Consider the following 15,401-nt stretch of genomic DNA (forward strand, 5'->3'; position numbering starts at 1 on the left):
ACAGGGAATAGAGCATCAGCTTTGAAATCAGGAGTGCTTGAGTTCAATTCCAGATTCAGACACTTAATATTTACTAGCTATGTGATCCTAGGCAAGTCACTTAACCACAATTGCCTTGACAAAAGAAAATTGAAGCAAAAAATAAACCCTTTCATCTAGTCAAAAAAACTCTAAATAAATACATTTGAGAAAAAAAGGGGGGTTTTAAAGTTAGGAGACTTTATTTGGAATCAGATATCAAGAACTTAGTATCTGTAGTTATATGACTACAGGCAAGTTAATTAGCATCTCAGAATCTCAGTCTACTCATTTTTAAATGGGGATAATATTTAAAGTATCTGTTCGTGGGATTTTTATAATGATAAAATGATATTTTATATATATGACATATATATATTACATTTTGTATTCTATATATTATCTTTTAGCAAAAATTCAATAATTAACATTAAAAAAATTTTTTCCCTTCCTTTTTGGTTGTCTATCAGCCTACCTTCCTCCTAATCTCTGAAACCATATGACCCAGGTTGCAAAGTGAAGAAAGTTAATTATATATCATGTAAGCAGCAGTTGGATGCAATAGATAGAGAACCCATCTGAAAGTCAGGAAGACCTGGATTCAAGCCCCTCCTCTGACAGATATTATTTGTTTGATCCTAGGCAAATCATGTTACTTCTCAATATTCTAGGTCTGAACTATAAAATTGATGAGCTCACAATGCCTACAAAAATTGCTAATATCCCCAAAGTAATACCAATGTAATTTCCCAATATAATTGGGAAATATTTTTTATTATAGCTTTTTATTTACAAAATATATGCATGGGTAATTTTTCAACACTGACCCTCGCAAAACCTTCTATTCCAAATTTTTCCCTCCTTCCTCCAACCCCGTCCCCAGATGGCAGGTATTTCAATACATGTTTATATATATGTATATGTATTCCAATATATGTATACATGTCCATACAGTTATCTCGCTGCACAAGAAAAATTGGATCTAGAAAGAAAAAAAACCTGAGAAGGAAAATAAAAATGCAAGCAAAAAACAACAGAAAGAGTGAAAATGCTATGTTGTGGTCCACACTTAGTTCCCACAGTCCTCTCCTGGAGTATAGATGGCTCTCTTTATCACTGAATTATTGAAACTGCTCTGAATCAATTCAATGTTGAAGAGAACCACATCCATCAGAATTGATCATCATATAGTCTTCTTGTTGCCATGTATAAGGATCACCTGGTTCTGCTCATTTCACTCAGCATCAGTTCATGTCTCTCCTGGCCTTTCTGAAATCATCCTTTTGGTTGTTTCTTACAGAACAATAATATTCCATAACATTCATATATCATAACTTATTCAGCCAATCTCCAGTTGATGAGTATCCATTCGGTTTCCAGTTTCTGGCTATTACAAAGAGGGCTGCCACAAACATTTTTGCACATGTGGGTCCCTTTCCCTCCTTTAAGATCTCTTTGGGATATAAGCACAGAGTAACACTGCTGGGTCAAAGGTTATGCACAGCTTGATAAATTTTTGAGTTTAGTTCCAAATTATTCTTCAGAATGGTTGGATTCATCCACTGTTCCAACAACAGTGTATCAATGTCTAAGTGGGAAATGATTAACAAAATAAATGCAAATCAGCAAAGCATAGATAAGTCAATATGTGCGCACAGAAATATTCCATTTGAGTCTGACACTGATGGCACAGGTAATTAAAAGTTTATAAGTTATAGAGAGGTATCTTAAACTGCATTAATAAAAGTAGTTTTTCTATTAGAAGAATTCATATGGCTAATTCCTATATATGTAGTATGTAAATTCATGTAAGTTTTGTCATTAGCACAGTTCATTCTAAAGTGGGCGGTATCAACCAGAGTCCACCAACCAGACAGGTACTCAATTAAAGCCTTTGTTCTTCCCTCTTCTACCCAGAAATGAACATCACAAACTGTTAAGCCTTCTAAATAAACAATTCCTTCAAAGGCAGTCAATAGGTTTATTAGTACCATCACATTTAAAAATAATGAGTCAGAAAAATTCATCATTACTAAAAATTAAGCCAATATCTAGAAGTCCAAAATAGCCAATCTATTGGTTGTCTAATTCTTATTTCTAGAAGAAAGGTGGGGCCTAGGATACTCCCTGTCTCCAGTTCTTATCAGTTGTGTTCTCCTTTCACATATTACATAGAATTCAGCACTTTTCCATCAATCTCTTCTTTGGGGAGGAAAATTGTACTTTCTTAGCTTTAGAGAAATGGATTATTTCTGGGAAATAAAGTCCAAATCCATCTGACAGTCATTATCTCATGCCAAATCTTATAACAAAAGACCTGAAGAAGACATAGACCCTTTTCCATTCCATTACATCTGAGTACTATATATCTTTCCTTATTTTAATAGGATTTGCCTCCAGAGAGGTCATTCATATCTCCAACTCATTTTTGAACTGGCGCATAATGTATATGCTTCAATAATTTTCCACTCTGTCTTGAAGTAATGCCTCTAAACTGTCCCAGACATATATAAATATATGGATGTAAAACTCTTTATCAAAATATCAAAATACTTTTCACTTGCTTTTATATGAAGAAATACTAACTACTTAAATAATATTTCATCATATAGTTTCACAGTTTTTTTTATAATTCTGAATTTTATGAGCTCTTATATATTTTAAATGACCTTTCTTGAATCTATCAATTTGGAATTAGATTACTTCACATCACATAAAAGGTATTATTAATTATTCAGTCCAATGTTATATTACTATATGGATAAGGAAACTGAAGCTTAGACAGAATAAGTGATTCAGACAATAATAGAATTTTGTTTTTTCCTGTTTTGCTCCTTCACCTTCATCTTCCCCGTGACAACTCTTTTCACAACATTTTTGCCACATTATCTTTTTGTTTTTTTTAATAGCAAAAGAAAGTTTTTTTCTTGCATTGAGTAACTCCATTCCCATCAATCTGACAAAAGCCAGCAAATCACATTTTAAACTCCCTTCCCCCTTTGTTGTCCTGTTTTGCATTACCATTTAAAAATTAATTCACTAAAACCCAAAAGACTCCTAGATAAACCATGACTAATCCTTCTTTCCTATGAGCAGATAGATCTATGAATTGACTCAAAGAGATTTTTATTGTTCCACAAGGGATATGACAGAGATCTGGCACATATGCAGAGTGCCACAGATGGCATTATTTCATGTGGAAAACTCTAGGGAGCCGAACTGGAAGAGAACTGTGATGATGTGTAAGGTGAGTCTCTTGAAGAGACAGATTGTGGAGCATTCATGGGCATTCTGCAATTAGTTCTGGTCCGCTAGCCATGTGTTGAAAAAGCTTATTGATTGGTAGTAGTAACATTCAAAATGGCTGTTACCTTCAGATACTTTCTCTTTGTCTCATTTACTTCTGGGAAATCCTAGCAATTTCTTTGCTCACAGCTTCTCTAACCTAGGGATTTTTCAAAGGTTGGAAGATGTGATTCACTGGAATCTAGAAGGAACATCTAGGCCAAGTTTATGCCACTGGAACTTTAATTCTCACTGATGGTTGGAACTATTCAAAATAATAGCATAAAAACTTTTAGAAATGCAAATGGAAAATTCATATAAGGATATAGAAGAACTAATTACATGTTCAAGTTTAGGTAATTGTGATGACCATGTTAGCACCCTGGATACCTTAGAATCAGCTGGAGTTAGGATAAGCAAAAGTCCTTAGTCTTTATTCTTTATCTTAGAGATAGGATTGAATTGAATGGAAGCAGAATCTCCTTGACCTTCCTTCTTCGCCTCTGGCCCAGAAGTGACCCTGGCTAGTCTTATTCCACCTCCTAGTCTCTCCTACAATTCTCTGTATACAACAATCATCAGGCCAGCACAGAATAGTGGAAAGGGCCATTTCCCAAGCATATGCTTATAGAGTATTGCCCAATCAGTAATTAGCCTTAAGTGCTCTTTGGTGCATCGACTCAAGAGTTTCAGCCCTTGACAGGTAATAATGAGATCAAGATTTGCATGATCATTCTCAATTTTGGTGACTTTTACAAAGACTTCTTCCTAGAGCATGTCCCTGCTCAAGTTCCCATAGCACTACTAGAAATTGACTTATGTCTATCATTTCAATACAACAACAAAGAATCGATAACTTTTCTGGGTCACTCATTCTGATATGTTAAATGTTGGAAGGCTTCGTTTTACTCAAAAAGCAAAAAAACAAAGACTTGAATCCTTACTCATCATGAATAAATATAAATATTCTTCCTTCCTCAGTGGATTTATACTTTGGCCAGGGACCTAAGCAGTACTTCAGGCTTATAATAATACCTTACTTAGGGTATGGCTTACATAAGAAAGAAGGACATCATAGGGAGCACCTTCAATGTTGATAAAGAAACTGTAAATTCAACAGTTAAAATAACTCACTGAACTGAGTACGAGCAAGCTCAGTCTGCTCTTTCACATTGCAGATGGATCCATCTTTCAGTTCTTGTTCTTACTTGGTCCAAAAATTATTTTGGAACTATATCCCTAGTACTCTACTCTTGTAGCTCCCATCTTGTTTCATGAACTCGTTGCCATTTTGTCACTATCACAGTTCACTTTCATGGGATCATGTGGTTGCCAAAGAGGTGCACAGATGTGGAACTCTGAATTTGAATCTCTTTAGATCTTCTTTCTTTTGTTTTTGTTTATTTGTTTACCAGATTTTTGGAATCTAAATTTTTTGGCCTTACTTTTGCTATTTTCATATAGTTGATCAGTCATCACTTCTTGTAGGTGTTTTCTCTATTTTGGGGGAGGGGGTAATGGTGATGGTGTGTTCTGGGAGGAGCATATGATCTATAAATTTGACTGATTTTTCTCAATCTCCTTTGCAAAATTATTCCTACATACTGTTTCTTAAGTGAGGGAAATTATCAGGTCTCTGTCATGGGTCATCTCTTTTTTCAACTTTTTCTTAGTGTTCTCTACAACTTTCATGGATTCAAGGATATTCTTAATGTATTTGACTTTTAGATCATTATAATCAGTCAGTCTCTATTCTGAACTTTAGTAATCAGTTATCAATGTCTGTTGATATTGCCAACTAGATATTCCACAGTCATCTCCAATTCAATAATTCCAAAGCAAAATTCGTTATCTTCTAACTTCCCCCTACTTCTTGAAAGATAGATTTCCTATTTTGGTTGAGACAACTTTTCCCTAAAAGATTTGCCATTTTGAAGTCATCTGTGACCATTTCTTCTTCACCACCCTCATGTATAGTCAGTTGTTAAGTCTCATCAATTCTATTTACAGTATTTGTCCTCATTCTTTCCATTCTAATTCAAGCCCTTGTTTTCTAACATGTGAAGTGTTGAGCTGGCCTCTTAACTTAATATCTGGCTTTGACTCTCTCAAATCCCAAACCATCCTGTACACAGGTGCCAAAATAAATTTGCTAATTCTCATCAGTCTTTTGTTCAACAATTTACCAAGGTTCCTTATTATCTCTAAAAGGAAATGCAAACTCTACAGTTTGGCATGTTATATGATCTGGATCAGATTGATTTGAAGTCTACAAGTGGTACCAGGGATTATTTAACATTCCTCCCAGGCATGAAGATGAAATTCTAGACAAAATAAAAGATTTACTTTACCCTCAATTCTCTGGCATACATAATATTTGCATTGTTTGTAGCACATTTTCCTCCCATGACCTCAGAAATTGCTTATCACAGAAAACCTAGCTACCTTAATCTTACAACTCAAATTTTATCTATAATGGTAAAACTTGTCTGATTCCTTTAATTGTTAATGCTCTCTCCCTCTGCAAATTATCACTTATACGATTATCTGTTTCTATATTTTTTTCCTTGCAGCAGAATGTAAGATGTCTAAATTCGGGAACTGTTTCCTATTTTAACTTTTTATCATCAGCATCTATAAAAAGACCATATTTTGCTTGTAGTAGGTACAAGTCCCTGCATTAGATTGGATAAGTTTGGAATTTGTGATTTTAGGCATATATTTCTTTCTTATTTTCTTTGCTTATAATTGTTTTTGCTTAAATCATAATTAAGTTTATAATTAAAATTAATTTAAAAATAACAAAGTGGTTTGTCAATTAGAATGCAATTAGATGCAATTAGAATATTCCAAATGTAATTATAATAATATATTTGAGGATCACTCCCTATTGAATGCATTTCATTTTTGAACAAAACTCAGAAGTCTTAAGGAATAAATGAATTTTTCCACTTTTCAAAACCAGAAAACAAACATAATCAGTTCAAGTTCTATAATTTTCCTTTGCAGCTTTTTTTTGTGAGGATAGAACTAATTTAACGCCTCAGCTCTTTATTTCATGTGCTTAACTTATAACTCAGTTAATTTCTGCACCTGAAAATTATACTAAACCCTGTGCAGCTTCCTAATAAAATTATAATTCAACTAAGTTGAATTGCAGAAAATTCTGCCAAGGATTTATATGGTTTGAAGAGTTTTTTTTTTTTTTTCAGTATTACATTTGGCATATAAATACAGCCTCTTCTTTTTAGTTTTTTTTTAATATTTAATTCTTGTATCACAGGCATTTGTAAATATGTTGACAGTACAACCAATGAGCCTTTCCTTGTAACAAAGAAAACTCACTGAACAGAATCAACCATAATAGTAACTATATCTGACATTCCAAGCAATATATGACCCAGTAATTTCCCTACTTTTCTATGTATGACAGTAATGCTTCTGTTTAACTTTTCCCTGGGATAAACTGGATGATAAGAATTACATACCCTTGTATTCTTAAAATTACATTATGGAAGCATTCATGTGTATTGTTTTCCTGATACTGTTCATTCTACTCATGAATTCATATGATAATATTCCTGTTTGTCTAAATTTCTCATCTCTTTTTATAGTAATAATATTCCTTCACATTACAATTGCACATTGTGTAATTCTCAGGCTTTGTCCAATGAAATCTCCCTATGATATTTTAATATTTTGCTAATACAAAAGTCACTGATAAATTTTTATAAGTATATTTTGGGGCTTTTCTCTCTATGACCTTCTTAAGGTACATGCCCCAAAGAGGTTTCTTTGGATTAAAGGATTTGAGTACTTTAGAGATAAAAATGTATTAGGATGTCTCTATTAATCTATCTGGGGTGGTGAAATGAATATACTGGACCTGATATTAACAAGGTTCTATTCCTGAGTTCAAATCTGACCTCAGATATTTTTTAATTATACAACCCTGGGTAAGTCATTAATTATTTTCCTCAGTTCCATCTCTATAAAATGAACTGGAAAAAGAAATTACAAACCACTATAGTATCCTTGTCAAGAAAATTCAAAATGGAGTCATGAAGAATTAAATAAAATTGAAATGATTCAACAAAAACATTAATACATCTAATTTCCCCTATTCTCTCCAACATAAAGTAATACTGTCTGGGCCATTACCACTACTAATACTTCTCCTATGGATATTGTATGTATTATAAGGCATTTAATAAATGCTTTTTGAATACATTCATTGAATTTGATGATAGTGAAGTGAAAAGTCAAAAGCTGTTTTAATTAGCATTTTATTAATTTTAGTCGTTCAGGTCAATCTTTTCTTGGATTATTAACTTTTAAATGAACAATTGTAAACTGTCCATAATTTTGATTACTTATTCATTTAAGAAAGGCTTATGGTCTATTACTTAGTTGGTTAAGAATTCTTCCTCAGAATAATGTAATACTATTGTTCTATAAAAATGATGAACAAGTTGATTATAGAAAGGCCTGAAAAGATTTACATTAACTGATGCTGAGTGAAACAAGCAGATCCAGGAATACATTGTCCATAATAACAACAAGAATATGCAGTGATCAACTATGAAAAGCTTGGTTCTTCTCAGTGGTTCAGTGATCAAAAACAATCCCAATAGACTCTGGGCAGAAAATGCCATCTGTCTTCAGAAAAAAATTTAAGGAGACTGAATGTGAGTCAACACATGCTATGTTCATTTTTTTAAAAATCTCTTTCATGGTTTTTTCTTTTATATCTGATTGTTTTCCCTAACATGATTCATAAAGCAATGTGTATTAAAAATAAACTTACCACAATAAAAACAAAATAATTGTCTTTCAGCATCAACTGCAAAAAATATTTTCTTCTTAACACTTTTTTAAAAATGATGTGACTGTTTCCTTTAGCCCATGTATCTATTTGAACTGTATTGTGGTAAATGATTTATGATATTGATCTCAATATGCTTCCTTCAGAATTCTTTTCCATTTCTTTCATTATTTAAAGATACCTTTCTCAAGCAGTTTATATTTTGGGATTTATTAAATACTAGATATTGATTTCCAAAGTTATATATTCTTGATTATCTAGTCAGCTCATTTACTTGTCTAAATTTTGGCCAGCACCAAAATTCATAATTATTATTTTGGGTTAAAATTTGCAAATACAATTTTCCTTTATTCCTTTTGGTTATTTCCCCTTCAAAATCACTTAGTTTCTCTAAACCTATTTTATCATTTTGTTTAGTTTTACCACTTTGCTAATTTGATCGGTGTAGCACCCTATTTCATTCAGATTACCTCTAGATCAATAACAAATTGTTTTCAATAGTACTATTCCATAATCTCTGGAGACTGAAGGCAATGATATGAGAGAAGGCTAGGTGTTTTCAAATCATTAATTTAAATGAACTATCTTTCTCTCTCTTCTTTCTTTCTTTCTTTCTTTCTTTCTTTCTTTCTTTCTTTCTTTCTTTCTTTCTTTCTTTCTTCTTCTTCTTCTCTCTCTCTCTCTCTCTCTCTCTCTCTCTCTCTCTCTCTCTCTCTCAGAAAATGCATTGGTAGCTGTTGAACATATATATGTGATATAATAATAATAGCAATTCAGGTTTCTATACTGTTCTAAGTTTTGTAAAGTATTTTTATCACATAGTCAGTGGTTATCTGAAAGTAGTGCCACAGGACCAAAATATATAATACTATGTTTATTTTTTTAATTTACATTTTCATTCATTTTATGAATTTTTTCAGCATTTCTGAAGATTGAAGAAGGCATGAGAATGAGCTACATGTGCATGAGTATAGCTTCTGCAGCACAACCAAGTGTATATACATCTCTTTCATTTCCTATCACCATTTTAAATAGCATGTGAAAGCGAGATCTAAATAGTCCATGAGACAAATCAATGCTTCACCTGTTATCATTTTGGGATCATGATTTCCTTTGCCTCCATTTGGATCAAATCTAATATTATAAAAATTTTGTGATCATGCTGTGATTAGAAAGGTCATAAAGTCATATACCCTTGGACTGAAATCTTGTCCATATATCCAATTCATTTTTATGTATGTTTTACTTCTTACCAATTGATACTAAATTTTTTTTTTTGCTCCCATGTCTTCTTACTATGTTGTAGTCTTTTCTATAAATTTTTGACAGCTAAATTGATGTTTTTTATGTAAAGTACATCAGCTCCTCTAGAGTTGCTTTTGAGAATGGGGAGTAAGTAGGGAAAAACTCATTTTAGAATTCTTTTAAATACCAAAACATTCCTTTACAGTTTTATGCACTGAATTATTTCAATGGGTCATATTAATTTTCTTTAGGCAAATTGTAATTCTAAAACTGTGAGAGCTTAATCAGAATCAGTATGTGGATACTATCAAATTGTGTTCAAATATTTTTGTGTTCTCTGTAAGTTATTTTATTATAAAATTACTGATTTTTCCTTCTGTTATTTGCTGATTCTTTTGAATATTTGTGGGCATTTTTAAACTAAACTATCTTTGGTTATCCTCAATTCTTTTGTAAAAGGTATTTTATCTGAATTATATTTTACAAAACTTCCATGGCATCATTCAAAATTTTAATGTCTGAGAAAAATGACAGAGGAGGCAGTCTTATGTATTACTCTCTATCCAATAAAAAATGATCCATCCACTTCAGTCCTATAATAATAAAGTAAGCCTCTTAGGATACATACTCCATTTAGGGAATTGCTTCTTATATAGTCTCACTCCTGCTCAGTTCCCACTCCCCTTCCTCACCTCTGAAAATATTTTGATGTCATAAAAAACATTAATCATAAGAAGCACATTTGCTGTGTTCGGCATAAATACCATCCTGGTAATTTGATTTAATTCTTGGCCCTTTTCAGATTGCCTCTTTATTTACCCACTCTTTGAAATAATGAGACACCTGGCCACAGAGGATTTATAAGGATTATTTGTCTTTTGGATTCCATTTCACTACAACTGAGCCCAGAAGACCTGTGCATGTTAATTAACCTTCAGGGTATGGAATACTGTTCATCTTTCTCTGTCATTTTGAAAAAGACATCATCCAGTTAGTTAGACTTTAATCATCAACCATAAAAAGTTCAACAAATTCAGAGAAAACAATAAGTAAGGTTTGTCTCCAGTGGATTGAGGTATAAATGACACATAGTTTATCTCTAGATGACAAGAGACAGGGCTCTGTAGTGCCTTAAATTTCAGAAGTTATTTGATTTCCTTATCAACCCAACCCATGTAGTGCCCAACCAGAAGTTGCTTTATCATCTGGTATGAGAAGCTAGTAAAAGGTCATATATTTTAATATAAAGAGTATTGGATATGGAGTCAAATTAATTGAACAGTACAAGTGGAAAGAATGCTGGATTTGATTCCAAATCAATATAATCTGAGCTCAAATTCCAATTTTTTTCATTACCTACCTGTGTGACCTTGGTCAAGTCAAAATCATAATTCCTATAAGCTGTACATTCATTACCTGCAAAAGGATAATAATTTGACAATATAGTCTCTGATTTGCCTTCATTTACAATCTTATGATCTTAAGGTGCCATGTCTTGAGTTTTGATCCTCTCTCTGGAATTTAAAACCTATGTGACTTCTAGATAGTAAGTTCTGCTTCTGTTATCCAATTCCTCATCTGCAGTAGAGAAGGTTAGAAAAAGAAAACTTTTTGGTCCCTTGAAATACTAAAACTGTGATCATGAAATTTATTTACTTAATTCTGCAGTTATTCAATTTTGACTACAGAGATAAACAAACTCAAAAGGTTTCCACAATGATTTGGGGTTTCATTTTCTTATTGTATTGATTCAGGTTATGATCATTTGCTTGTAAAGGAGATCCAAATTAACTTAAAACAGTTCAGTCTAGCTATTTGCATAGGAAAAACCAAGTAGATATAAGACATCTACATGGCCACCATAATAAATTGCTGGTGGAAAGTCCATAGATTTTTTTTTCCTAATATCTATGTCTATATCTATATCTCTCCACAAATACATTCGCATATATGTATATATGTGCACAAAGGTACATATTTGCATCTAATTGACTGAACAATGAGTTGATCACTGAACTGAATATGAAAGGAATGGGCTAAATTTTTTTTGGGAACCTGCACAACATTTTTCTGCCCATGAAAGCAAACTTCTTCCAAAAACGAAATTTCCCCCCTTTTAATACAAATATTCTTCCAGTGATATACAAAACTATGAATAAAAACAAAAAGCAAAATAACAAAAAAAACCCATAACTTCTGAGTAATTTAAATTGTCTTCCAAAGCATATAGTGAGGATAATTAGTCAACTATTTTCCTGACTATGTTGTTTTTCCTAATACTGACAATATGTAGCTATTAAGTGCCTACTATGTGCCAGTCACTGTGCTGAACACAAAGGATACAAAATAAAAATAAAAGAGAATTCCTGCTCACAAGGAGTTCTCAATATCATGGGGACATACAATAAGCAAACAAATCTATTTAATAATGCTACATACAAAGATAAAAAGAAAATAATTAGGAGAGAGAAGATACTGCAATTAAGAATGGCTTCTTGTAGAAAGTAGAATCTTTCTCTTTGAAGTAGCCTTTAGTATACTGATCTCAAGTTTATTCCATGTTTCACAAAGCCAGGCCAAAAGTGCTTATTAAGACTTAAAGCAACTCTGGTCAAAGAGACAACAAATAAATTAAATTTTTATCCACACAATATATAGAATAAGTATAAAATTTAACTGAAGGAGTCAACACTGGACTTCTAGTGTAAAATAAATTCTGGAATAGCAGTTTATATACAACAATCTATCTTTCATCTTTATAATTCAACTGGAACAATTTTTTTTCCAAAAAGTTACCAATGATTTATGAATAACCAAATCTAATGTTCTCTTCTCTTCTTCATTTTTCCTCTTCTTGATCTTCATTTTTTGTGATCCCTGTGCAATATTTGATACAGTTGGCCATTTTTATCTTAGACACTCTTTGCTCTTCATTATTTATTTATTGACATTGATCTCTCTTGGTTTTCTTTTTAACAGTCTTCTTTGAAAGATCTTCATCAATGTCATATATATTTCACTGTAATTATCCCCCAAGGTTCTGGCCTATATGCCTTTTCTTTTTTTCTCTCTCCATTTGTTCTAACATGGTGATCTCAGTAGCTCTCATGATTTCAATAAAGCATCTCTTTTGATATGATTCCCAAATATATGTGTACATATAAATATGTATACAGAAGCACACATATACATATATGCATATATATACACACTTACTTTCATATGCTAAGAATAATTCTTAGCCTAATTCCTGAATTTTCCTTCAAGGCTACCCTTAATGGCATTTTCTCCAAGAAATCTTTTTTTATTCAGCCTATGATCATATCCCTGAGCCCATTGCTTTTTATTATACATTGTAATTATTTATCTATGAATATGTTTTAATACTATGGAATTAAAAAGTAAGATTCTTAATGACAGGGATTGTATGACTTTTTATTATTACATCACATGGACCTAGAACAATATTTGAAATGTAAGGGGACTTAGATTTAGACCATAGGGATGGCAGTAACTTTGCAAATGACAAGAAAGCAAGACAAAATTTATGACTCCCATTAGCTTTCAGTTTTGCTTTAGTTTGTTTTCCTTCCTAGTTTTTTTTTTTTTTTTTGTTATTGTTTTGTTTTTCACATGGGAATGGTTAAAAGGATTTCTTGACTCTGAACACAAAGCATAGAAAGAATTTAGCAATTAGTGGTTCATGTAGACTGGGAAAGAGTGCAAAGCCAAGATTTAATATTCAATTTTTTTCTTTGAAAGGTTATAACTTATATCTGAATCACAAAAAGGTTGTGATAAAAGGATTGATAGACATCTTGAAGTGAGGCAGGATAATCAGGAGATGTTAAAAACCAGCAAATAGACATCAAACAGCAAAGGACTTCCAGAGAGTAGTTAAACCATGGAAGACAAGCAGATGGCAGTAAAGGACTAAAGGGTAGTTAACCCAGAGAGGATCAAAAGAAAACAATCCAATAGAAAAAGAACAGCAAATGATAGATGAGAATAGCTCATTAGTCCAATTCATGGCTCATTATTGTCATCTAATTAACACATGCCAGTAATGCCTTAAAAAAGCAATAACCTAAATTGAATGAAGTTGCAGTGATGATTTAGCTTTAGAAATGAGTAGAACACTTATTTCATTCATTCGCTCAAAATTCTTTATTTTCTAATGTCTAAAAGTTCTTCCATCTAGGGAATTAGGGATCTATGGGACAGTATGTATATATGTATGGTAGTGGTAGTGGTGATGTTCATTTTGTTATGTTGATTTATTAAATGTCTTTGAACAATGTGTCCTCAGTTGGTCAAGTAATAAAAATAAAGGGTTTGAATAGAGGCTGATTTCAAAATCTCTAGCTGAAAAAAACGCCCTCCCACTGGTTTTTTTTTTTTTGGGTGGGGTGATGGTAGGCTAAGGGGCCAAGAGTTGGACTATAGATGTTAAGAAAAAAGTTCAGGTTTTATTTATTGTTTTGATTTCTGAGTCATTCCTGTTTACTAGAGACCAACACACATCATTATATGTGTGTTGAAATCACATATAAATATCATCATATTTATATATAATAAAATAAATAATCATTATAAATAAATAAATCATTATATATAAATAGAAACATCATTATAAATGACCTACAGATTATAGGGGACAATATCAATTAATACCAGGTTTGTGACTATTAACTCAAAGGCAATTTTGTGTCATACAAAACTATATTGACAAATTATTGGTCATAATGAGGTAGGCAGGGAATAGAAAATAACCCCTGATGAGTAAATTCTCTAAGGGAAATGATTGAGAAAATAATTGCTCCTGTTTAGGCTCTAATTTACTGAGAAGAGAATTGTGCTTGCAGGGGACCACATGCCCATTAGTAGGTCAGGGAATCTTTGTAAGTATTGTACTTGGAAGTTGGGTAGGGAGGAATAAATAACTATATCATCCATATTGCAATGTAGCAATAGATTAGGTCCATGGTTTACTGAAAGGCTTTGCCAAGAGAAAACCATATAACAGGTAGAATATTCCTTAGAATTAAATAGCCTGCTCTTACTGTTTCAACTCCTCAAAAAACCATTGATTCAGATTATCAGGTGTCTTGCACACACACAAAAAAATAGCATATTTACATAGCTGCCTTCTTCTATGTATCTCAAAATTCTTTATAGGAATTATTTAATTCTTTAAATTAGAACTGCAACATATTTTACTGTCATTTTACAGGATCTGGAAAAGACAGTATTATCCATAATTACACTTTAGTTGTAGCTGAAAATAGAATTCAAATCTCATTATTATCAATGGCATATGTTTTAAAGCTTCCAAATATGGAAGATTGTTTTTAAAGTTTTATAGAACTTGAAAAAGGTCTTAATTGCTTAATTTCTAATAGAGGCCAATAGAAAAAATATATATACTTTTCTATAAATGAAGATGATCTCTCCTAATTAGAAAGAAATTATATTTGCATACTTAATGCTGCACTATATAGTTATTGATGAGGAAAGTTGACAACAATATTATTTCTGAAAGCCCCAAGCACATAAATTTCAGTCATCTGAAGATCTCTATACCAACTCAGAGCAAATGCTAAATATATCAACATTCATTATTCTCTCCCTACCCATCTCTTTTCCTTTTCTCTCTCAGTTATCTCTTTGAGTTTAAGCAGGCCACTATAAGGGAAGGACTCTTTATACTAATATAAAATGGCTCTGCATAATAGCTGAGGCCACTAAATCGGGGGAGGGAGCTGATTAGGTCACAGAAAGACATATTGCGGATTACTATATGGTAGCAATAAGTGGGTGGGTAGATGAACCATGAATAATATAAGCAATTTAAAATTTTATATCAAATTTACTAAATATAAATAATACTCATGAATTTTATGGAGTATCCATTACAAACCAACTTGAGGAAATGTCTCTATGCTGGTATGCAAAAATGAGTACAGTCCAGTGAAGGCAAGTAAGTGGATAGAGCACTGAATTCAGAGTCAGAAAGATCCATGTTCAA

Source organism: Sarcophilus harrisii, chromosome 4 (genome assembly GCF_902635505.1).
Source record: "Sarcophilus harrisii chromosome 4, mSarHar1.11, whole genome shotgun sequence".
NCBI lineage: Eukaryota > Metazoa > Chordata > Mammalia > Dasyuromorphia > Dasyuridae > Sarcophilus > Sarcophilus harrisii.